Consider the following 25,979-nt stretch of genomic DNA (forward strand, 5'->3'; position numbering starts at 1 on the left):
AGGTGAAAGGTCTTATTTTGTCATTACGTTCCCCAAAAAGGCGATATGTTCTCCACCGTTTATCTCTCAGCGGGCTTAAGTGAGGTGCCAAAAGCATCATTAAATGAGAATAATTATTGCTTTCGCAGGCGGAATTACATGAGTAGCGAGTGATGTGAACTTTGTGAAACTCAACGTCTTTTTGGGCTAAAATACTTGACTGGGAACACTTTGTCATTCGCCTCGTGCCTGAACCCAAACACTGACAGAAAAGGGAGGAACAAACTTCACTCGTTTTTCTGGAAATACATAAATATGTATTAAACCTTTATTCCTTACTTTCTATTCTCTCAAAAGAAAAAAAAAAGTCTTTTAATATTTGATGTTCTCGGTGTCTCCTGTGTGCATTCATCTATGAAACCTTTTCATATTTCTAAGGGGTACAACTGCGAATTAATTTATCCAGGTGATTCACATGAGGAACTGTCAGTTTTTAAAGTTGAATCATTCAAACTGAAAACTGCTGGTTTTGCACTGGCTTGCATCCTTTGTTTCCTGAAAAGAGAAGCTACTGATGTTGCACTTTCCGAGATGGAAGACAAACTATTAATGTTGCACTTTTCTGAAAAAGGCAAACTACTAATGTTGCACCTCCCTAAAATGAAGACAAACTACTGTATGTACAATATATTCAGTGGTGCCTTGAGATCATTCTAGCTAGTTCCGCCACCAGGCTCGTAACTCAGATCACTCTTTCCCCATTGAAATGAATGCAAATCACATGAATCCATTCCAGTAATTCATCCATCCATCCATCCATTTTCTGAGCCGCTTCTCCTCACGCGGGTCGCCGACGTGCTGGAGCCTGTCCCAGCTATCTTCGGGCAGGAGGCGGGGCACACCCTGAACTGGTTGCCGGCCAATCGCAGGGCACATACAAACAAACAACATTCGCACTCACATTCAATTTAGAGTCTTCAATCAAGCTAGCATGTTTTTGGGATGTGGGAGGAAACCGGAGTGCCCGGAGAAAACCCACGCAGGCACGGAGAGAACATGCAAACTCCACACAGGCGGGACCGGGGATTGAACCCTGCTCCTCAGAACTGTGAGGCTGACGCTCTAACCAGTCGGCCACCGTGCCGCCATTCCAGTAATTCCCATGATGAAATCGAGTTAAAATAATTCAAGAGTTTTTGTCACACATTGCATCAACTGAAAAGCCATTTTGCTGCTTCTCCTAGTGTCTCCAGTACATGCCACGCAGGGGCTTATCTTTCCATGACAGCCCATCTGGCTCCTTCTCCTTACTGGGCTTCTTTTGCTTGAGGCACTTAGCAGGTCTATTGATCATCTATTGATGTATTCTTGGAGGCATGTTGTTTCCTCCTGGATAGTGCCTGTGACGCTCACTAGTCCCACCCTTTCCGCTTTGTGCACAGCCTCAGGAGCTTTGTTGTGGAGATGATCTTATTCTTACCGTTCAGCTGACTATTCAGGATGAATGATAATCCATTCATTTCAAAGATCCCATGTTGCACTGAAAACCGTTTCCATATCGTTTGTGTGAAAGGTAGTGCAATAAAAATACAGATGTTTTCCCCTCACATGATGAATAATTGTGAATTATAACTGTGATTACAATAGTGATCAAAAATAAATGCAATAAATGATTATCATTTTGGGTGTAATCGTGCAGCCCTACTATTGTTTTACAAAACGAATAGCTGTTGTACTTCCTTAAAAAGAAGACAAACTTAATGTTGCACTTCCCTAAAAAGAAGATATTGAAGTAGCTGTTATAGATCTTAAAACTGCTTTTCCTCATGAGGCTTGCGAGTGAGCTGGAGCCTATCCCAGCTATATGTATACAGCGTACTAATCATTTTCCAACCATCAACCTTCATTTCCGAAACCCTCACGGATGAGATACCGGAGCTCAACGTGCCATTTGTGTGATTGCCAGTTGATCAGTCCGGGTGTGTAACCCAGCCCTCACCCCAAGTGTCAACGGGAAAGTCCTCAGCCAAAGAGCGCTCATGGATTACGTTTTATCCATACAAACATATTGAGTGGAATGCAGAGCAGTCTAAAAAATACAAAATCAAGGTCAGCTCGACTTTGGGGTTATCGAAAGACGCCGATGTGCTCGCCGAGCGGCCCGACCGACCCGCTGTTTCGTTCCCATTTCGTCCACCTCCAAGGCCGGCGAAACGAGGCACGACCTCAATTAAGATGGCGATCTTCACAAGGAGTGAAATGCACTGGCGGAAAAGTGTCAACGCTATGCAAATGCACCATCCAGATGGCTGCAGTCAACAGTGATGCAAAAAAAAATCAAAAAGGGTTGGAGCCTTTGAAAAAAGTCTTAAGAGTGATATAGCTTGATCTGAGCTTTGCCGCCGCCAAAGGCGCTGTATATTTTCGGTTGCATTGTTTCTGTTTGTTTGTGTATACTCGCGAGCTAAAGTCATGCATCATCACTCACAGGAACAATCTCGGACTGGGATTGGGATTCCTTTGGGTAGATTGTTTTTCCCCTAAATGTCATGAGATTTAAAGAGTTGCCTATTTAAAAAAATCACAAATATTGATGATGATTAATATTTTTTAGAGAAAATGAGATTAAAGTATTATATAATCCATACAATGTGGTATTTCTTCTTTTGGGGAAAATGCAACATGGGTAGTTTTAGAAAAGTGCAACATTACTAGCAAACTTTTTTTCTAGCAAAGTACTGGATTTGTAGTTTGTCTTCTTTTTAGGAAAGTTTAACACCAATTGTCTGCCTTCCTGGAAGTAAAGTAAAATATCAGTAGTTTGTCTTTTTTTGTTTGTTTTTTTTTTTTTTTTTTAGGAAAGTCTAACTTTAGTAGTTTGTCGTCTTTTTGGGGGAGTGCTATGTCAGGAGTTTTTCTTTGATAAAGTGCAACATCAGTTCAGTTCAGTTTATTTTTGAAAGGGGACAATGCAATTTCATAAAACACATGAAGTACACATGGTTAAAAAAGCCAGAATTAGCCAGAAGGCTAGTTTTCATCTGTAGTCCCCTGGCCATGATGTAAAAAAGCAGTAAAATACATCTACAAGAAATTATAATACAGGATACATAATCAAACTATACTATTAAGAGAGAATAAAACCATAATCAAATGTCTCTTCATTTTAGGAAAGTCAAATACCAGTATTTTCCCCTCTTTTTTTTTAGGAAAGTGTAACATCAATAGTTTTCTTTCTTTCTTTCTTTCTTTAGGAACGTGTGACATCTATAGTAGTTTATTCCATTTAAGACTGTGCAACATCTATAGTTTCTCTTCTATTTAAGAAATGAGACCTACTCGAGTCCAGTACAGCACGATCTGTCTGCCTTTCGTCATGACTGTAACGCAAACGAAACCCTATCCAGTCTACTGTACACGTAGTGCCTAAAAACACTTGAATGCACCTTTCGGCCGTCATCCGTCCTCCGAGGAGTGACCGACTCACCGCCGGTGCTTCAAACAATGCCGTCCGTGGTTACCAGGCAGGCCTTAGCAGTGCGAAAGCGATGGCAACTCCTCCAGATGGCTCTGCATTCTCACCTGGCTCTCTCGCTGCATCTCTCAGCACTCCCACGCCACGTGTGAGCCCGCCCGCCCCTCATTGTGCCGCGGCGTCACCTTGCGGACCACAAGGGAGAACAAAGGCTTGACTCTTTGTAACAAAGCGGCATAGACTTTGCTTTTAATCATCCTAACAGAAGAAATGCTGCTTTCTCAATGTGGGAATGGCTGTCCAGTATATTGGCTGTAGAACCACTGAGCAAACTCTAGATTCACACAGGAAGTGTGAGACAGCTCCAATGCCAATTGCAATTTCTCTCCTTCCATCCATTTTCTACCGCTTATTCGAGGTCGGGTCGCAAGGCAGTAGCTTTAGCGGGGACGCCAGACTTCCCTATCCCCAGCCACTTCATCCAGCTCTTCCGTATCACTGCAGACGCTGCACCGATCCGCCTGTCGATCTCCCGTTCCATTCTTCCCTCACTGGTGAACCCCACGGTACTTGAACTCCTCCGCTTGGGGCAGGAGGGCACGCCGCCCTTTTCCGACTGAGGACCATGGTCTCAGATTGGGATGTGCTGATTCACACTCGGCTGCGAGCCTCTCCATTGAGAGTTGGAGATCACGGCTTGATGAACCACATCATCTGCAAAAAGCAGGGATGCCACCAAACCGGACCCCCTCTACGCCTCGGCTGCGCCTAGAAATTCTGTCCATAAAAGTTATGAACAGAATCGGTGAGAAAGGGCAGCCTTGGCGGAGTCCAACCCTCACCGGAAACGATTCCGACTTAGTGGACCAAACTCTGACCAAACAGCCTGATACCCCATACTTCCGAAGCAGGGGGTGCTGCTATGGAAATTTTGGTGACTCGTGTTCGGGACCACGATAATATATTCATTTTCACAAGGATAAACCTGCTTTCCAAAATTGCTCATTTTCGGGCATGTCGAGATTTGATTCAATTGTCGGAAGAAAGGGACGTATTATGCAAAGCTACTATTTAGCATTTAGCTTTTGTTTTAGTGCTGAAAAAAAGTATGCGAGTTTCATTTCTGACGTTTGTACAAAAAGGCTCCTTTTCGTTTGCCAGCAAGACTGGCTTTGCGCTGCTCAAATATTGGAACTCATTTCACAAATGGAGACAGCAAAGAAAAAAATCCAATCCTCCCCATTTTTGACTTTTAATTAAGTTGCATTTAGTGTTCTATGCGTCCCCCTTTGTGTCCTTTTAATGTTTTTGGCGTTTGTTCCGTGCAGACGGCTCGGCTCGCCTTTGGCTGTGAAATGCGCCGCATAAACTAAAAGTGCTTTTTGTGTGCCCCTTGTGTGCCAAATGACTCATTGCATCAAATGAAATGTTTTTTATACAGCGTATAAAACGCGGTGAGTTTGGCTCCTTGTGGAATTGAACACCTTGTTAACATATGAGCTACACTGACTAATGACGACAGAATCCATTTAGGTTTAACTGGTTTTCATTCCAGGGGGCCAAGTCAGCATGATAGTTGCCCTCGGAAGGCCGCATGTAAATGTGAAACTATTGAAATGGATCTGCTCCTCTTTTATGATCACCAAACTGCATATTTATTGAATCGGTGTGCATTACCAACAAATTGTGTTGAAAGTCTACCGGTAATAGTGTATAATAAATACAATCCCCACTTAAAAACTGCATTTTATGTTTCCTTGGATTACCTTTGTCTGATATTTGCATTTGTTTTGATGATTTTCAGCAATAATGTGGGGAAACTATATCCAAAAATAAGAATTAGAGATGTGGGTGAATACTTTTTCATGGCGGTACACATTTATGTCTTCTGACACCAAATATAGTCTCCGTATAATGACTTCAATTTGAATTGGTTGGTTCCTCACAGTTACAAGAGCAGGGTCCAATTTCACCCCCACTTCCGTCACCCAACGCGGTCCACATAGAATGATCATTTCTTTTCCCACGTGGCCGAATACAAGGATTATCGTGGGCCTTCGTTGAGAAGATGTGATTAAAACGAGGCGCTTCCCCGTGTCGTCCTGAAGATGGCATTTGTCCCAGCCGCCGCCATTGATTTGAGAAGATAATTGTCTCGACGACGAGGCCAAGGTCATTCCGCGGGCCTGTGGGAAGAAGCTGCTCCGCGAGCAATTCATGAGCTTCATAATAGCCCAGCGCCTTCAAATCATTCCGATTTCATGCGTCGCGCGTACATTTAGCGACAGGCAATGAGTAGTTCATAAAAAGGAACATCTATAAGTGGCCTTCAAAACTCCGCACTATCATTTTCCTTTGAGTAGCCTTCCGTAGTCATTTTATATTTTATACAAGCCTTCTCTTTTCATAACCTCCGTAAAGACCCCTGAGCCTATTTTTCCATCTTCCGTAACCAAATTTTCAATTGCCGTGACAACAACAGACGACGGTTTTGAGCGCAAGTGTGATGGAGGCCGTCTCGTACGTCACCTCCGACCTCGCTCGTCTGAACTTGGCCATGTTGCTTCAACAGTTTTTGTTCGATTTTCCCAAGAACACGGTTAATTTAATGGACTGTAAAATTATAATCCTCGCTTCAAACCCTAACTCAAAACCGTACCTTGAAACGCGACCCTTTCCTTGAAATTGTATCCCTAACTTGAAAGTCTAACCCTTCGTAATCGTTTATACACCAGATTTAATTCAGCTTACATGAGTTGTACGTACGATTTACTTTGCCGCAAAAGTTAAAACACCCTTGTTTGAAACCCGAACTTGAAACCTTTATTTCAAACCCTACTTTGCAACACTTACTCTTGCTTAGAATTGCTTTTTATCCCTGGTTTGAAACCCGGCTTTGAAAACCCCCTTTAAAACCTTAACCCTGGCTTGAAACACAAATTTGAAACCCGAACCTTTGTTTGAAACCTTAACTCTGGCTTTAACTGGATTTTTTAAAAATCCTGTTGAAAACCGTAAACCCGAAATTGAAAGCCTTAGCCTTGTTCAAAACCCTAAATTGAAAAGCTAAGCCTGACTCCAAACCCAAATTTGAAACCCTAACCCTGCCTTGCAAGCCCAAGTTGAAATGTAAATTTTCAAACCCAAACCCACGTTTGTCACCGTAATTACAAACCCTAACCCTTTTTCGAAACCCCAAACATGGCTTGAAACCTTACTTTGAAACCACAACCCTGGCTCAAAACCATAATTTGACACCCTAGCCCTGCTTAGAAACGCTCTAATAAAAGCTTAACCGCTGGCTTGAAACCCTTAAAAGCATCCAGTTTTACTGTTTTGAACCTGAATTCCTTCACAATGCAATTATCATGAAAAAAAGAAAGGGGGGGGGGGGGAAAAAGACGCGGTCACACAACACCTAAACTGACTTTGAAACCCGACGTTGACCCCCTCACCCTGTCTTAAAATCGTAAATTGAAGCCCTACCGAGGATTGAAGTCACAATTTGAAACCATAATCCTGAGTTGGCACCCTAACCCTTGTGTACTGTGCACCATCAATGTCAGCCAAACTCCTTTTCCTGAGCCAGGAAGGATAAGCATGCTTGCTCCTTAATTCACTTCTGCAAGTTGATAACACAATTGAATTGGAGTGAAACTATAACAGATGCCACGACGACGCATCACACGATTACGATCTCAATTGAGCAACGGCGCTAATATCCGACCGCCCCGCTTACCGCGTTCGTATTTTACCCGCAAACATCTGCAAATGTAAACGAACGTCACGCATATATCGCATTACACGCCGCCATTGCGTTCTGAAGGCGATGAAGACGCGCGAGTAGCGAACGTGCCGTCAATGTTTGCGTTCCGTGGGAAACTACTTCCTGTTGCTTTTGATGCTAGCGAGACCAAAAAAACAACAAGTCCTTTGAATTGACTTAATTTGAACATGTACATCGGTGGCACATGATTAAAAAGGGTAATTTTCCCATATGTAAACAACGTGCAACCAACCGATGTGCATGTTCAAATTCAGCCAAGATTCAAAGGACTTTTTTTCAGTGTATTTTCAAAGACGCTATGAAATAAAGATCCTATCAATAACTGACATTAAACAGCATATAATAAAACAACCACACATGAGACGGCAATCACTTTGAAAAGGTTCATAAGCGATCATGTTTGCAACCCTAACTGGGTTCAAACCCGAACCCCAATTACTGCATGGCAATTAGTGGCGCCGCTTTGATTATTAACTCATCGACAGCTCAGCGATTGTCTGGAAAAAGTACAAAAAACAACAAAACTGAAGAGGAGCATCATAGTCACAGTCCCCTCAAACAAACAATGACAACATGACCAAAGAAATCAGTTTTTGGCAGCTCTGATGGGTTTTTTTGGGGGGGGGCTTTAATCACACTTTAGTGCATGTGATCTTCAAAGCGGGTCACTGCAAAGTCACCCAAAAACGTAAGCGCAAAGTCATTTTGGTCCAAGTTTCAACAGCCTTCCTGTCAACTTGACGTTCGGGCTGCCGTCTGTTGGCTGCGATGCGTTCACATCTGCTTTATTTATTCGTCAGTCGTGACAATAAAGTGGAATGGCGCAATGGTGCAAGATTTTCTCGATCCCACAATCATTATAGTTGTCCCCCCCCCCCCCATAATATATCAGAGTGGAAAACTAGCCTCAGTTTGAAACCTTAACGCAAATTTGAAACCCTAACCCAGGCTGGAAACCCGAATTTTCAATCTTAACTGGCCGGCAGTCCTACTTAGAAACCCGAAGCCCTGTAGGGAACCCTGGCCCTTGTTCAAAAACCTAATCCAATCCCTAATCCCTATCCCCTAATATCTAATTATAACCCTAACCCTGATTTTAAACCCCAATAAAACCCTTGCCCTTGCTTGACGCCATAAAACCTTGTTTGAAACCCTAACCCTATCTTAAAACCCTACTCCAAAACCTGTCTTGAAACTTAAATTTGGAAAAAGCAAATTTGAAACCCCAACTTGAAACCCTACCTTTTATTAAAACACTACTTTTAAGTACTCACCCTGTTTTAAAACCCTTCCCCTGACTTGAAACCTTAACTTTAATTTGAAATCCTAATCTGTCTTGACATCCCACTTTGAAACCCTAAACCAGGCTTGAATCCCTAATTGAAACCCTATTTTTAGGACCTAACCCTGGTTTAAAAACCCTCATTCCAAACCCTGTCCTTCGGTTAGAACCCTTAGACCATAACCCAGGTTTGAAACCCCAATACAAACTCTACATTCAAACCCTGACCCTCGTTTGAAACCCTAACCCAGGCTTGAAACCTGAGTGCAAAACCTGGCTAACCCTGACTTTAAAACCCTAAACCCGGTTTGAAAGCCTAATTTGGATCGAGGAGCAAGTGCTGTCGTTCTGCTACGGTTCTGAGACCGTATCGTAGCTGTAACCGAGGCTTTCAATTAGCAGTTTCGGTCATACGGCCGTCATTTTGTGTCCACAGGACTGAGATCATGCAACAGAATGAGAATCCTCTTTATCATTTCCTCTCAGCTAGTTGGAGTCCCTCGAGTACTATAGTGAAAAAGAGACAATCAGAAAGTATACATTCAGGACATACTGCCAACATGCATGTGCAAAAGTACACTTACGAAGAGTGCAATCGTGCAGTATTACTGATCAAATTGAATCCAATTGTGAAAATGGCGCATAGTGACATCCAGTAATAATGGCAGCACGGAGATGTGCAAATTGGCCAAATGTCAATTGTGAAATTACAACTCTTTCAGAAGTGAATGGCGAGGGGCTGTTGGCTTGTCTGCAGGAGTTTAAAGCAGCGTTCATTAGGCAGCCGCGACTTCATCTGTATGTCAACCTCCCGTCACTGAGCAAAGCAGCCATTAAACATGATAAGGAGCAGGGGGGATACATCCAGCGTGATTAACGCCTTTGTCGCACTTGTCAGCTAGCCCTCTCTCTCTCTCTCTCTCTCTCTCTCTCTCTTCGCGACCTTACGCAAGAAAAAACAAGAAGTGCAGGAGCCGCCTGGTAGCTAGGCAACCCCTGGAGAGCAGCTCTTGAAGACCTTGAGATGAAGGGAAACATTTTTTTTTCATGGATTTGTCTCAAATCTTGGACATCTGTTGATAGAAGAGCAAGTCTACGCTATTTAAAAAAAAAAAAGGTTTTTTTTTTTTAAGGGATGCACTGGCACCACTTTTTTTCAGACAAAGTACAAGTACTTACATTTGAATACTCGCAGATACCAAGTACCATGCTATTATCTCTTGTAATTGTGATGGAAATGTAGTTTAATTGAATCCTATATTGCTCCAAAACAAACTTCTCTTGAACATGGCACTTTTATAACACTTTTTAGAGTAACTATTTGTCATCACTGACATTTTGACATCCAACTGACATGAAGAGAGAGAGGTGAAGGACTCGCGGGCTAAACACCGAATGACCGGAAAGGTTGGAAGGGACTTTAAAAATCAATTGAAGAACAGCTGTGACAGGTCAAGTCAAAGCAAGGATATAGAATAGTTGACTTCACAGTAAAAAGGGTCAGGCTTTGATGATAGGACATTTGTCTTGGGCCAAAGTGACGCAATGTTCCATAATCCACCGATATAGTAGGTCAGTAAATGCTCAGAGTTCACTGTTGTTGTCACCCGGGTTTAGCCGAATCCCCAACAGCGACGAAGACAGCAACAGGTAAACGTGATGAGGCAGAACTATCACTGGGTGGTGTTGTAGCGTCTTGTACAAACGTACAAACATTTGTATGATTGTCGGACACTCTGACACTGATTGCATCTTCAACATGGCGCTAAATAGCGAGGTGTAGCTGACTGTGGTCGGTCGAATCTGATCGGCTGACATATTGGCTGTCTAGTAGAATGTGATTGGCTGACAGATTGGCTGCCTTTTCATGGCAGACTGTGACACCAACTGCTGGTGGTACATGTAAAATGGAGCCCGTAATGGTTACCTGTCAGGCTTACTTCTACTGCCAGGCAGGCCATTACTGCAGCTCAGCTCGAGAATTTCATCATCCAATTTGCAGGCCATAATTTGAAGTTGGCTTTAATAATAAGAATTATTATAATGTCTCCTTTCATAGAACCCAAGGCTGCTTTACATCAATGGGACAGACAAAAACACAGAACAAGGGACTCTAAACATCAAAAGCTGTGTGAAATAGGTTTTGTTTGAAAATGTCCAACAATGTGGTGTTGCGGATCTCAGATGGGAGAGAGTCCCAGGGCGTTGGGACTCCCACGCTGAAGGCTCAAAGGCAGGTGCGGCGGATGGAGACCTCAGGTCCCGGAATGGGGTGTATGGATGGAGGAGGTCTGACAGGTACTAGGGGGGGGGGCAAGGGGATTAAGGGATTTGAAGGTGAGGAGCAGGATTTTGTATGTAATGCGGGACTTGACCGGGAGTCAGTGAAGATGGATGAGTGTGGGAGTGAATGTGCTGCCAGGGTTTGTTGCGGGTGAGGACCCCGGCAGCTGAATTTTAGACATACTGGATGGAGCCTGTTCAGGGCTTTGCTTGGTAGCCCGAACAGAACTCTGTTGCAGTAGTCCGTCCAGGTGGGATGCGACGAAGGCATTAATGAGGGTCTCGGTGAGAGAGAGTTAATGGCTGGAGATATCTTTAAGGTGGGAGAAAGAGGATTTGGTGATTGATTGTATGTGTGAGTGAAAGCAGAGAGTAGAGTCATCTTTAGTGTTGTCATCCATATTTACCTTAAAGTAGCGGTACTGTATGCCGCACACATGGCTCTTACTCAACTTGCTCAGGTGGTTATGTGTTAAAAGTGTTGTTGTTGTCGTAGTAGAGACGTACGGTATGGGTATCCCTAATTTGTATATACAGTCCCACCCTAACTCAGTCATTTCAAATCCAAATTTAAGACCTAATCGTGGTTCGAAGTCCTAACCCAGATTTGAAACCTCATTTTCAAACCCTAAACCTTGCTTAAAACCCCAACCCTTGTGTGAACCCCTAGTTTGACACCCTAATCCTTCTTTCAAACCCTAGCTAGTCGTGTCTTAAAACCCTACTTTGAAACACTGGCCCGTATATGAAACCCCAATTTGAAACTCCTAAACCCTAATTTGTGTTCGAAGCCCACCGCTTTCTAAGCATTCAACACAGACCAATTTAGTGAGAACTGTAAAGTGAGTTCAAAACAAGGCAAAGACGGGGAAGCAGTGACACAGAAAATGGAAGTAGAATCGGGCATGAGTGAAAAAGCGCAGATCGAAACAGGTGGCGGCGTGTGTGGGTGGCGGTGATGTTCATCCGGCCGAATATTTTCTCCCAATATCAGGAGTGCGTTACGAGGTGCGCTTGTGTCGCCTCGTGCTCTTGTCTTCGTCTTCCCTCCGAACGAGCCTTGCATGAGTGTCTTCTTTTTCTTTTTTTTCCCCGAGACAATTTTCAGAGCGTTAACTAACACCTCGGAGACGAGCTGACTCTTTTATTGCACGGCAGTACAGGAAATTACATTCTTTTACTGCGCAAAAATAAAAGCGCAACATTTGCTTTTTGCTCCCATGTTTCATGAGCGGATCTCGACACTTTTTATATGCGCGCAAAAGGCCAATTACTCTCAAATGAATAGATACATAGGCCTTACTCTATATAGAAAACGTCTCAGGTATTTGAGTTCAGCTCATGAAAAATGAAAAACAAAAAGAAAAGTGATGCATTCTTTTGTGTGTGTGTGTGTGAGTAGCTAGCTTCCTAAGCAGGCAAAAGAGGTTTTCAAACCTAATTTCAACCTTGTTTGAAAGCATAACCTTGGCTCGAACCACTACAGGATTCGTTTGGAGCCATCTAGTTTGCTGCCTTAACAGGCAGCTGTAAAAAAACCAAAACAAAACCCAAACCCAGACGGATGTGGTTTCATGAGATTACAAAATCATATATTCTTGCTAATGTTCTCCATTTCATCAAAGCCATTGCACCACAACGTAAATGCATCTTCCCATGAAGAAATACTGTGAAATGAACTCAAACTCCAAATATGTAACACTTGTCTTGAACATCAGCTTTAAAATGGCTACTGTACGACACGTGTGTTTGAAAACAACACTAATTGCGGCGCACATCCCCTCGCGTCGCAACACCTCCTCCCGGACCGACGCGGTCGTCCAGAGTGTCTTCATTAGCGGCCCCGCAGCAGCGCAGCTTGTTACCGAGCTCCAGTCGGCCATTGATCCTCCTCTCGCGCTACAATGAACTCTGGACTTGCTACCGTGACCGTGATTGATTGCTCACAATAAGCAGGAAGGCGTAAACAACAATGCGGCACCTCGGCTGTTGGGGGGGGGGTGAAAGTCTCCCCCGCCGCCGTGTGCGGTTCAAATCGCGCTTTAGGACGACAGTTAAAGGTCAAGGATGTTTTGAGACCGTCACGGTTTATGATTGACACAAGCCTAGAGGGGAATCGGAAAAAAAATCGGAATAATAAGACGCTTCCTCCTCCTCCTCCTCCTCAAAAAAAAAGAGGAGCTGTTTGTGCCTTTCTGGATAGTTTAAACCCCAAGTATGATCCAGGGGCGGAGCTACGGGGTGGGCAGGGCGGACAATCTAGACTGAAAGCTGGCCGACCTATCGGTGCACTTTTTCGTTTCTAGCATTTTGTGGGGCGGCTCAGGCCCCTTACGACGCTTGTGTGGCGGCAACGCCTGATGGGACGAGCTGAAAGTCGCAACTTTTCAGACTGCTCTCGCAAATATATATATATATTTTTTCAAGTTGAATTCCTGCAAAGAAACAGACAGCATGAGCAGCATCATTTTCAAAATGTATTCATCTGTATTGCTGGTACAGCCCAAAGACACGCCATTGCCTACCATGAAAAACTGAACTGAAAAAAAAACCAATCTGGAAAATTCGTTACAGTCCAGTGAGTAATGCACTGATAAGTATAATGGCGAAACCCAAGCAGCTACTAAGCAGGCGCATGTCACAACAGAGACTTGCTAACTCTTCAGGTCAAGACTTAGCCGTCTCGCGGCACCTCAAAGATAAACGGCACTCTTTCGAGGAGCAAAAACGTACACAATCTGGACAGAGAAGACAGATGGTTTTCAAGAGGCGTGAGCGAGGCCATATTTGTCAAGCTTGACAAACACCAATCAAGAAGGGTGTTATGACACCACCCATCTCCCACATTTTGGAACGCTATCCTTTCATTAAAGGGTTCAATAATTGGGCATTTAACGAATAACACACAATCACACATAGCCACTTTTGGCTTTCAGTTGCATTTTTACATGTGAATAGAATGTTAACGTGGGCGATTCCGCTCAAACGACTCTCGTTGGCTGGCAGAGACCTCTCCCCAATGCATTTGAACAATTGGGGTTTTGCTTCCCTAAAGAGTGCAACATTGTTTATTCCAAATAATTGTGTGGATCCCTAAGTTCCGATCATCCCTGGGTCTCCGGGGACCCCTGTTTGAGAACCACCGCCATGACAGACGTAGCGGATGCCGCCACTCGTCTCCATCGTCACTTCTCCCCCTGCACACCGATCATCTTTCCATTTCCTGTGTCACTGCCTCTCCGCCGTCTTTCCTTTTCCCCGCCTCATTTTTCATGTCCTCACTTTCATCTTTGCCCAAATTCTTTACTGTTCAATGATAAGAAACACGCATTGGGGTTTGAACGAGGGTCAGTGTTTCAAGTGAGAGTTTTGAGTCGCAAGTTAGGTTTTCAAGCTGGATTTCAAGTCAAGATTAACGTTGCAAGCCTGGGTTAGGATTTGAAAGGTTTTAAAGTAGGATAGCAAGCCAGGAATGGGTTTCAAGTTAGTGTTTGGAATTTGTGTTTGAAACCCCAACTTAGGGTTTTAAACAGCAGTTAAGGTTTCAAGACAAGGGTTGTAAAGTAGATTTCCAAACCAGGGTTGGCTTTCAAGTTAGGGTTTCAAGTCACAGTTAGGGTTTTAACGTAGTATTCCAAGCCTGAGTTAGGGTTTCAAATTAGGGTGTCCACTGACACACACAGACGCAAAAGATTCTTTGTGATGATTGCTGTTGGCTTCTTTTTAATTAGGACCGCTTGCAAGTTTGTTGCATCATTGTGACTCATTGGGATAGTAATTAGCGAAGACGTTAGCACTCTCCCACAAGCTTTGATGCAAACAACCGAAGCGAAGTTATTAATTTTTAGGAACAAATCAGCTTTATTTTTACGCCCTCTTTACAAATGACTTTGCCTCGCTGCATTGACGAACACAATGTCTCAAAAATCACCAGTTGTGAACTTCCCTACCCGCAGATTCTTCTGAAGAACATTACTAAAACGATTACGAGAATGTTTTTGGTGTGCTTTTTCTATAACACCCTTGGCCCTGGTAAGGGCCGACTAAACTGAGCAATTGCAAAGCAATTACAGTCGGCAATCTACCGATGCGCTGCAATGGAAAATATGTGACCCTTGCTGTTCTTATCAGGAAACAACATTTTGAGGCTCCACTTATACGTTTTACTGCATTATGTTTTATTGAACCACAAACAAAATGGTGTTATTGTCAAGAAGGTAGAAGACTGCCCTGGCTCACTGTAGCTACTTTATATTCTAATAATACAAAGAGAGGAAACAGGTGAGAAAGACACGAGAGATTTGGGCTATTTGGCAACCATGGTCCCATGCACTCGTGCATTTTGGCGACTGAGACTCTTCACAGGGTTAGGGTTTTTATCCACAGGTAAATATGAAAGGATTATTATAAAACACAACAAATATGTTGACTATACTGGTATGGCTCGGCGGGGGCCAGCTGGATCTCGCTTTGTACCCGTTGACGTCATTTTTGTCGTGAAGGCTACAACGTTCAAATTGCAAATGACAACAAAACTAGCGGCCGACAGTCGACCACTCACGAAGACTAATTGCAGAACGGCGAACGCTGTGTGACAATTCGGTTGCAGTCGGGCGCGTCGCTCGGTGTGTGGCGGACCAAAAGCGAGGTTTTAGGAGTAGCTAGTATTAGCAGAGAAAGGTATGGATCGCTCTTGGCAGCGGTGGAATTTGACAGCTGCTCAGCTGGTAATGGCTCGCTGCATAACGTTCAAAAGCTTGAAAAGTGACGTTATTTTTTTGAAATAACAGCAATTTGTTTTACCATGTCTACACTGACTTTCTAAATAATTTGCAGTGTATTCTTTTCCCATCACATATAGCACGGTGCAATTTAATGAGATAGCTAACGTTAATGGTGAAATGAATCCTTAGGAGTAAGGTTGGACTTGCACTGTATTTGTCTTCAGGATACATTTGTACATTTGTAAACTGAAAAGAATACAGACACAATTGCAACACGCGGCCTGTTTAAGATCGACTGTATGTGTAATTACATTGGCATTACATACACCGCACTGTCGCTAGCCAGTCTAGAATGAGAAATAGCTAAGCCAACTTTGAAATATTTATGAAGTTAAATTCAAACTAAGGATGTCAAGTTAGAAGTGTAAACCTACAACCAAAGCCGTTTCCAGGACTAGAACAGGAAAGAAATATGAATTTGGCAAGAAAACAACACTGCTGGCGGGGTATTAAGAATCTCACTGGTGTTCCCCGCTGCAGTATGATTATCTCTGGAAGGTCTGGCTACGCAGATGTAACAAGACAACCATTCCAAATATGTATCACGTATGTACAAAATCAAAACAATCACGTTTGTTATGGTTAGGGTGGGTTCGGATGGCTCAGGGTTAGTAACAGTGCACATCGGCTTGTGACCGTGGATCAATAGTTCATTGATTTCACTTTCATTTGGTCATGAATATTAACATTGGAAAAAAAAAAACAGCAATTTCCATGGTATTTAAGAGGTGCACATGGTATTTATGTTTATTTGGCGTTAGTATTACGAGGAGGTCCTTGGAAAAATGTCTCCTCTGTAAGTGGTCCCTGGAGCAAAAAAGTTTGAGAACGTCTGTGTTGTGGGGGGTGCTCTTGTTGCCTCGTCTTGCCCTCCAGATGAGTGTCTTTGCGTCAGTGGACTCCTGGGGTTCATGACTTCCCGGCCCCTCCCCGTGTTACAAATGAACTCATTTAGCACGAATGTTAACATCTGACGTTGGCGCACCTCAGGTGTGACACCCGTATTAATGAAACGCCGCTGACGTGTCCGCGTGGGCAAATAACGTCGTGCATCTCGGAAATGACCTCTCGCGCCGCCACCTTGCAGCAAATGACCGTCCTGCGGGATATTGCGACGTATCAAAAGCGTAAACTCGCAAACGAACGTTTGAGAGCTATCTGCGGCGAACAAACGACACTGCCACACGAACAAGCCTCGGATCGTAACCTTCTAATGTATGAATGTGAGCATCACTAGCATTAGCTTTGATTTCCCATTATAGGTATTTTATGGGGACATATTATGAAAATGTGACTTTGAATTGCTTGTATCCAAATAGTTGGGTTTCTGGAGTGCCTGCCCACCCTAGAAGGATGTTAAAGCCAAAAGCTAAGCAGAGCTTCAGTGTCGTTGGATTGGGGTCATTTTGACCAAAGCGTGTGACAATTGTTTCATTAAGACACCTGGGAAATGTTAAAATTGGGGAAAAAGTGAGGTATGTCTCCTTGAAATCAAACTGAGAACCAGAGTTGTACAGTGTTGCCCAGCTCAAGGGGGACCAAAATATGAGGAACCACTGCGCAAACAACAACCACGATAATAAACATGACAAATTTCAGCGCAAAAGCCGACAATCGCCATCCAGATAAAAATCGAGCAACTCCTACGAGCAGACTGCCCATCATTGCATTGTTCGAGGTGGCATTTTCTAACCCTGCAAAACCAAACAAGTATGCAAAACTCATTGAAAATAGATTGGATTTCAGAAAATGACAAGTGCCATTCACATTTCAGTGTAGCTCACTGCCATCTCCATTAAAGCCAATCATGAGCCATACATATTTACATCGTCCACGTACGTCCATAAACATGCCTGCACGCGTCATTCCTCATTAACTCGCTGCTACTATAGCTTCAATTGTGCTTGAAAGTGAGCGCAAAAAATATGATGTCTTTCAACTATTGCCTCTGGTTAATTGCGTGCAACCGTCCAAGAAAGATGTCGTTCAAGTCAGTGAGATAATCTGTGAGATTGGTGTTAGTGATCAGGTCTGCAGATTGTATGAGAAACTCCTTTTTGGCAGTCAAGCAGGATCTGGAGGTAGCAGCAACGAAGACGATCACTGACAATCAATGTGACTTGTGTGAAGGTTAGGATTACGGGTTCATTTAGGTGGGAGTTAAGCATAGTAGTTCAAGACACTGCATACTCACCTGTTGGTTTATTCACAAAGTATGATTTTATGATGTGAAAATGTTGTACCCGTCGTCTGTTTTTGAAAACGATATTTTCTTAAACTTTTGCGGTGCAGTGACATGACAGACCGCTTTGAAAGACATTTTCAATAAAATCAGCTTTTTTAAATTTGTCCTCTTTTCCAAAGCACCTCTCCCTTTAAACTATTAAAAGTGCCTCCCAGTGTCGTGATCTTATTTCCACGCATAACGTAACGACATGGGCAGGTTTAGATGCGTGCGCCCACTCACACACAGCTTTATTTATTAATGATGTCACTTTTGGTTCACGTCATTAATTTTCTCGCTCGAGCTTCACCCGTGTCCCGTCACTCATTTGTCACGTGATTATTGTTGCTGCTCTGTTGATGCCTCGAGCTTCTGTCGAACACACGTACACACACACGCACGCACACACACACACACACTCTCATTATTTCCCTCCTGGTGTGCATTTTCCTCCCGAGAGGTGTGCATTTAATCATCTGGAATAATAAGAATAATTGACCAGGCCGGCCTGCTTGCCTTGCGGAGCTCAAACAAAATAAGCCTACATATTTATCACGTAAGCGCTTATTTAAAAAGAAATAATACTGGTGCATAATTATGGTTTGTAAAAGTGGCAAATGTAAGGGTCTTACACATTCCTGAGGGGAATAGTTTCAATTATTTAACAACAAAAAAGCCTAAAATACAAAATATATACATCTTCAAACCATTTCTCATCATAAAGTTTGCCACCCTCATCTAAGGCCAAGAATATTATTTATTCATTTAAATATTAAAAAATAAAGAAATGACCAAAAATACAAAATATTAACATTGCCCAAATTGCCCAAATTAAAACCAGAGGAGTCATGCTAACTATAATAACAAAGGAGTTCTATTGCGGAAAGAAGATGTTTGATTATTTTTTAATAAAGAATTACAAAAAAGAGAAAAAAAAATATGTTATACATGAAAGTATTTTCGCAGTTTCAAATGTGCAATGTTGAAGTGTATCCAACATGAAAACGGCACAACTTGCAAGGTCTCCGATTTGGAAACCGGACAATTTGGGTTTTCCCCGGATGAACTGATACAAAAGACAAATGGCGCTACTGGCGCCGCTCCTGCGCTATCACCTTGCGCTATCAGGTGACATTGTGAGACACTTTTAGCCCCAAATGTGCCGGGAAGGCGACACTGCCGTGGGTGAGCGTTGATGATGATGATGATAGCGTGTGTGTGTGTGTGTGTGTGTGTGTGTACTGTTTCCGCCTGATGGATATCCCCATCCCAGATGGCGGGCTGGCTAGACAAACCTGCTTTCGGCCAGCGTTTGGCGCGAGCGGGCCGGCCTCTGTGTTCCTGCCAAGGTCAAAGTCAACAGGAAGACGCCACTACCCCCCCCCCCCCCCCCCCCCCCCCCCGAACCACCAGACTCACCGTTGACAGATATTTAATTGTTACCTCGCACAACTGATAAGGGGTTTCCACGGGAGAATGAGGTCTGGCTCTATCTTGATGGTTCTTTTGGCGCACACCCCCCAATCTTGATCTTTGTTTGGGGGCCGAGGAGTAATTCTTTGAAAGTGGATGGACATTTTTAATGGACTTCCAGAGGGACTGGGACAACTCGAGTCAGTTGGGAGACTGAAAAAAACCCCCAAAAATGTCAGTATCGACTTGCACCAGATTCGTCTTTGGTCTTATAATGCTTTTTATCTGTAATATTTTAAGAGAATTACACATTGTGTATTGAATCAATCCACATAACCTTTATACAACTATGTCCACTATCTTAATGCTAACACACAACAGATAATGAAACTGGCTTCGATGTCATGGTAGTCAAAAGCCTTTAAGCAATGGCTATTCAAACAAATAGCGCAGGAACACAGGTAGACAGACACTCTAGCCTGGGGTACACATACCGTAAGTGCTGCGCATTGCCACATGTGCACTAAAAATATTAAAAGATTCAAGTGTGTCACAGCACATTTGCATACTAGGTATTTAGCATTTTCATGTTGCCTTGTGGCGTCACGGTAGCCGACTGCTTAGCGGCTCTGCCTCACAGTTCTGAGGACCTGGCTTCAAATCCCGGCCCCGCCTGTGTGGAGTTTGCATGTTCTAGCCGTGCCCGCGTGGCTTTTCTCCAGGTACTCTGGTTTCCTCCCACATCCATTAGATTTCAAATCTCATCCTACACAATCCATCAAACGACAATAAGCTGTTTCCACAAACTGAAATCTGGCGAAAGAACAACCAGATAGGAATCGGAATCAATCATAACATAATGTGTCATACCGTCTCAGCATCAGGAGATGATTGAATAAAGAAAAACTGTGACACCGAGGCCTGTGAGTGGCTGGCGACCAGTTCAGGGTGTACCCCGCCACTTCCCCCAGAGTCAAATGGGATAGGCTCCATCACGCCCGCGACCCTAGTGAGGATAAGCGGTACGGAAAATGGATGGATGTGACACCGGGGCGTGGTTCTTCTGTACTCTCACATCTGTAGTGTTGCTCTCCGGATGAATGTCGTCTGACGACAGTCGCCAATTGAACTTTTATGCCCCCGAAAACAGAAAACAGTCAACAGGAAGGTGAAGAAGGGTGCATGGGCGGTGCAGTTGCTGATCGTACGCTTGTGCCCACGAGAACTGATCACTCTCCAGGCATACTGTACGCACGAGAGCAGAGCTCCTCCTCCTTTTTTTTTTATTTGGCTCATTATTGTCAGATTAATGTGTGATGGACATTTGTATTGGACATGAATCCAAATACGGAACCTATACGGGCTGTGACATTTAATGGCCAAATAAGGTACGATTCCGTATTTTCTGGGACGGGTGGCAACCCTAGGCCTAACGATACATCCTGCGTGTTGATTTTGTTGTCAAGTCCACAAGTGACAAATCACCCTCCACCCCACTCGCCCGCCCAGCTCATTTTATCCGAAGCCGACGCGGTCAGAGTGACAGCGCCTCGCTACCCGTGAGGTCAAGATAGACATCAAGAACCTTTTCTCGGAGAATCATTACCATTTAGCCTTTTGCCATCCATTCCCACACCAGCCGCAGAGAGCAAGAGATAGAGAAAATCTCCCATTTTTCACTACGTGAGACCTTTTGAGTTCTAATTGTGACATAGATCATAAATGGTGCGTCACGCGCCCCCTTGGGATATATCGCCGGGTGGGGGATGGTCAGAATGCCGCCACTATACAAATGTGAGCTGATTTGATTTGTACCAAGACGTTGGCGAGGGATTTACATCATAAAAAAGCAGTGACATTTGAAGTTTCAATCACACACCACTACCTACCTACAGTACCCGTACCTACGTATTTACAGTGATGTGAAAAAGTATTCTAAAAATTCCTGTTGTTTTACATCGTTTCCCCACTTTCTTTAAGATCATCAAATAACCATAAATATCAGACAAAGATAACCCAAGTAAGCATAAACTGCAGCTTTTAAATGGCTTGGCCCTGTGTGTGAAGAAGTAATGCACGAACAGCCTTTTTAAGGTCATGCCACACCATTTCCATCGTATTGACTTTGACTAGGCCACTCCAAAACTTTCATTTAGTTTTTTTAAGCCATTCAGAAGTTGACTTGCTGGTGTGTCTTGGATCATTGTCCTGCTGCAGAACCCAAGTGTGCTTCAGCTTGAGGTCTCCAACTGATGGCTGAACATTCTCCTTCAGGATTTTCTGCTAAAGAGCAGAATTCATGGTTCCATCAAACACAGTAAGTCGTCCAGGTCCTGAAAGACCAAAGCAGCCCCAAAATCGAAATGTAGTACAACAGTAAAAGTTTTCAACATGCATAAAATGAGTAGCTGCTTCTCTGCTCTTCTCCGCTTTGTAAAGTAATATAAGGGCAGAAACTAATGTTATCCATGCTAATTAGCTAGTTAATTGCCTCGGTATAGACACGCTAACGCTCGTAGCTGGTTGCACATGGTCATTTCAAGACCGCGTTATAGTATGTATTAATGTACCTTGAATTTGTCGCAGAGTAATGGGTGGCGCTCTTGTACATGGGATTTTTCATACTGGAAGTATTGCCTCCGATAGCAGTCACTCTGAAGCACATTTCCATATCCTTCCTCTACGCACCTACCTATCTACCAATCTACTTTCCTAACTGCTTACATTCTTGCAAACCTACAAACTTACCCATCTATCCTTTCATATACTGTACAATAGCTAATTTATCCTTAATGAAGCTACATAAGCTAACCAAAATATTAGTGCTGCAATGATACACCACTGCAAACTATAACAACAATTCAAAGTAATTAACGATAAATGAATTAGTCCTCTAAGCATTATTATCTGTGTAAAAGGAGATTTTTGGACAGGCAAGAGTGAGAGCTGCTTGGCTCTTTGCCCTTTTGTTAACGAGCTATCAAGTGTGCTTTGACAGCCAAACCACCACATGCATCTATCGACTGCTCTGTTTGACTCGCATGTTGATTTAATGGGGAGAACTATTCCACGAAGGGGAGAATAAATAAGCACTGGGGTTGACACATGGTTAAAAACCTCAACCTCGATTCAAGATTAAAAATATTTAGTCGCATCCTACCTACATCTCCCTACCGGCCGACAGACCGAATGAGCATGTGAGCGAGCGACCGATCCACCAACCAAAACGACTTAGCGGCTACCTCCCTTTCTTGCCTGCCGATTTACCAACCAAAACTACCGAATTACTCTCAACCAGTGAAATATTACACCGGAGGGAGGAAAGTATGTGAAAAAATAAAAGCACTAAGGTTGACAAATGGCAACAAACTACTGTACTTACCTAGCTTACTGTACTGTACCTAGCAACCTACCAGTGAAATGTTCCAGTGAGGTTGAAAGTATTGACACAGTTACAAGCCTCAACCTTGGAAAAGGTGGTTGTCTTTGAAGCACGTAGGCCTGTATACATGATTTCTGGCTGCATTCCACTCCGCTGTGCCACTCTCTCAGGCGCAGAGGTCGAGTGCACTCAGCCTCACCGGGACACGTAAAAGGAACACGGCCATTACTGATGCTGCGCTGCCACCTGTGTCGCCGTCTTGCACCGCACCGAAGGCTATCAAGATATAGGCGTGCGACTTACGTCGCGCCACAAGCTGAAGAGGAGAAAGAGGGTGGTCGCCATGGAAACAAGCAGGTATAAACTACAAGGACGACTAATTGCCACGGCAGCCAATCAGAGCCGAGCTAAGCCGCGCTCCGCTCAGTTTTTGCACTACAAAGCCACAAACGAGTGTTAACATGTTACCTGGCAGCTTCCCGGTCACGGAGGCGGTTGGCCTCACAGTAGCGCATATCGCCATGGTAACCGAGCGGCACACCTCTGAAGATGGAGATGAGCCGACGCAACGAAATACTGTCAACCAGCCAATCGCAGGTCATTTTCGACAGGTCTGAAGTAGCCCTGAGGTGTGTACATAATGAGCACTTTTTTTTTTTTTTAAATACTCAGCGGAGAGCTTTGCCCCAAATACAGAAAAGTACAGGTTTGCTAACACATACCTATACAGATCACAAAGCAAAAAGGGAACCACTGCTTGGAAGCCCGTTTAAGCAGAAAATACTTTGGCCTGAATTTAGAGTATCAGAATCATCAGAATCATCTCTATTTGCCAAGTATGTCCAAAAAACACACAAGGAATTTGTCTCCGGGAGTTGGAGCCGCTCGAGTACAACGAGAACACTTTTCAGACATAAAGACATTGACAAAAAAAAACAAAAAAAACAGTCACTGAGCAATAAAGGGTTGCTAATGGTAATGCCGGTACAAATTCTATTTATTTTTGACAATTGTGTAAAAAGATGCAGAGTCCTCTAGCAATTAGAGCAGTTCAAATGACTAATCTTGCAATAGTCCGGTGCAATGACCATTGTTCAAAGGGCGCCGAGACTTCAAGGAGTGTACGCAGTTTAAAGTGACGAGTAGCACGATAATCTGGGACAATGTCGATTGTGCAAATGTTGCAGATACTCCTCAGTCAGTGTGCAAATGGGGCAGATGCTACTCTGGCATGAGTGGCCAGTATTGGTCAACAGCAGATATGCAAATAGTGCAGCGTGGCGAGACCACTACAGTGAGCGCACGAGTAATATATAATTGGCCCGACAACAAACTCAGACAAAAAAATTGGCAGCATGTTGCAATGGAATTGTGGGCGAGCTGTTTAAGAAGTTGATTGCAAGAAGGAAGAAACTGTTGGAATGTCTGCTAGTTCTAGTTTGCATTGATCGGTAGCGCCTACCTGAGGGAAGGAGCCGAAGAGCCGGCGACCGTGATGTGGAGGGTCCGAGAGGATTTTGCACGCTCTTGTCTTAGTTCTGACAGCGTGCAAGTCCTCAAAGGTGGGTAGGGGGATACCGACAATCCTTTCAGCAGTTTTGATTGTCCGTCGCAGTCGCCGTTTGTCCTTTTTTGTAGCAGCACCAAACCAGACTGTGATGGAAGAACACAGGACTGATTGGATGACCGCTGTGTAGAACTGCCTCAGCAGCTCCCGTGGCAGGCCGTGCTTTCTCAGAAGAAGTACATCCTCTGCTGGGCCTTTTTTGAGGACGGAGTTGATGTTGGTCGCCCACTTCAGGTCCTGAGAGACCGTAATTCCCAGGAACTTGAAGGTCTCGACGGTTGACACAAGGCAGCTGGACAGCGTGAGGGGCAGCTGTGGCGAAGGATGCCTCCTGAAGTCCACGATCATCTCTACAGTCTTGAGCGTGTTCAACTCCAAGTTGTGTCGGCCGGGTGCGTTGCGGTGCAGTCGTTTGTGTAGTATCCCACATTATTTTCATTTTTCAGAGGGAAATAAAGGGGCAGAAGGATGTTTTAGTTCAAAACGCTCCCATACCCAACTTTTCCCTCTTCCTATGTATTTGGCAGTCTCTTTATACAGCAAATACTCGAGTCTCTTTGTTGCTACAGTAGGAACTGGATCTTAGTTTTGCTTTAGAAGACTACTGTGCTCACGTCCTCCTTACTTGGCAGCCCGTTTAGGCAGCAAATAATTGGAACGGAAATTATCGTTCAGAAGGTTCTTGCACCCAACTATCTTGCACTCTTTCTAGCCCATTTAGGCGAAAAATATGTGGGTCTGAACTGATTACACCTTCTGTTTGTTGCTGGATGGATGGATGTTGTAGTTTAAAACAACACATTTTAAAAAATGACAAGCACTGGACAAAAATCACAATAAATAAATAAGCCATGCTGAATTCATTTTTTCACCGTGAAATAAAAAAGCTTTGCCATCCTCCAAACGTGACCACGAATCAGGCTCCCATAAAAGTGCGGCTCGAGCGCGTTTATTACTGCGGCGGTAGCGATAGCGGCGCGGTCTTGCTGGCACGTGGAGGCCGGTTTACATGACGGTGTGTAAACGCAAACCGCTGGCGCACTTCCCAAGGTGATCCATCATGCTTTTTATCGGGCTTGTCAAATCTGCTGAACTTGCGGTTTGTGTTCCCCAATGCTGTTTTTTCTTCTGCCAAATGAGGCTGAAGCCAGGGGGCTATTTTTACTCCCTTTCGGGCTGCGTTATATGTTGTTAAAGCTTTTGCAGGGTAAATCCGGCTAACAATATCATCTCAGCGGGCAAATCCGAGAGGTTTTACCGCAACTTCATCCGCAATTGTTACTAATGAAATGACACAATCTACGGCGGGGGGCGAAGGGCGACAAGGTCATTGCGCAAAGTCCACACCCGCTGCTGCCAGAGCCCCTTTTGTCCACCCGCTCCCCTCGCAGGCATCCAGTTGTACCAAGACTTTGCGCCCTGTGGCTTTCACGCCAACCTTCACACTGAGGACTAAACAGCACAAGCTAAACCTCCACGCATGCAAGCATGAAACCTTCAGCGAAGATAAGTAAAGCATCCGTTCTGTTTGGGCCAGTCTGCAAATGCTCATCAATTAGCCCTGAAACTAGCTAGCGTTTTACAAATACCACAGGGCCAAAGAGAAGCTGTACAGAAGAAAATATCTCCATATATGGATGGATCGATGGTTGTTTTAGTTTCAAAGGCTCCGATACCTTTACTGCACTTGGCAGCCTGTTTAGGAAGCAAACACTTTCTAAATACTCTAGATTACAATTTCGAAAATAAATGGCTGGGTGGATGTATGAGTTCAAAATGCTCCCGTTGTACCTGGCAGCCCGC

At 43.9% G+C, this 25,979-nt stretch overlaps 1 protein-coding gene across 3 annotated transcripts in view; it reads left to right on the top strand.

The window, feature by feature from the left end:
- lingo2 (leucine rich repeat and Ig domain containing 2) overlaps nucleotides 1-25,979 on the top strand; it is a 289,552-nt gene that overhangs the window by 81,092 nt on the left and 182,481 nt on the right. The window lies entirely within an intron of this gene.

The sequence above is a fragment of the Phyllopteryx taeniolatus genome, chromosome 10 (assembly GCF_024500385.1).
Source record: "Phyllopteryx taeniolatus isolate TA_2022b chromosome 10, UOR_Ptae_1.2, whole genome shotgun sequence".
In the NCBI taxonomy this organism is placed as follows: domain Eukaryota; kingdom Metazoa; phylum Chordata; class Actinopteri; order Syngnathiformes; family Syngnathidae; genus Phyllopteryx; species Phyllopteryx taeniolatus.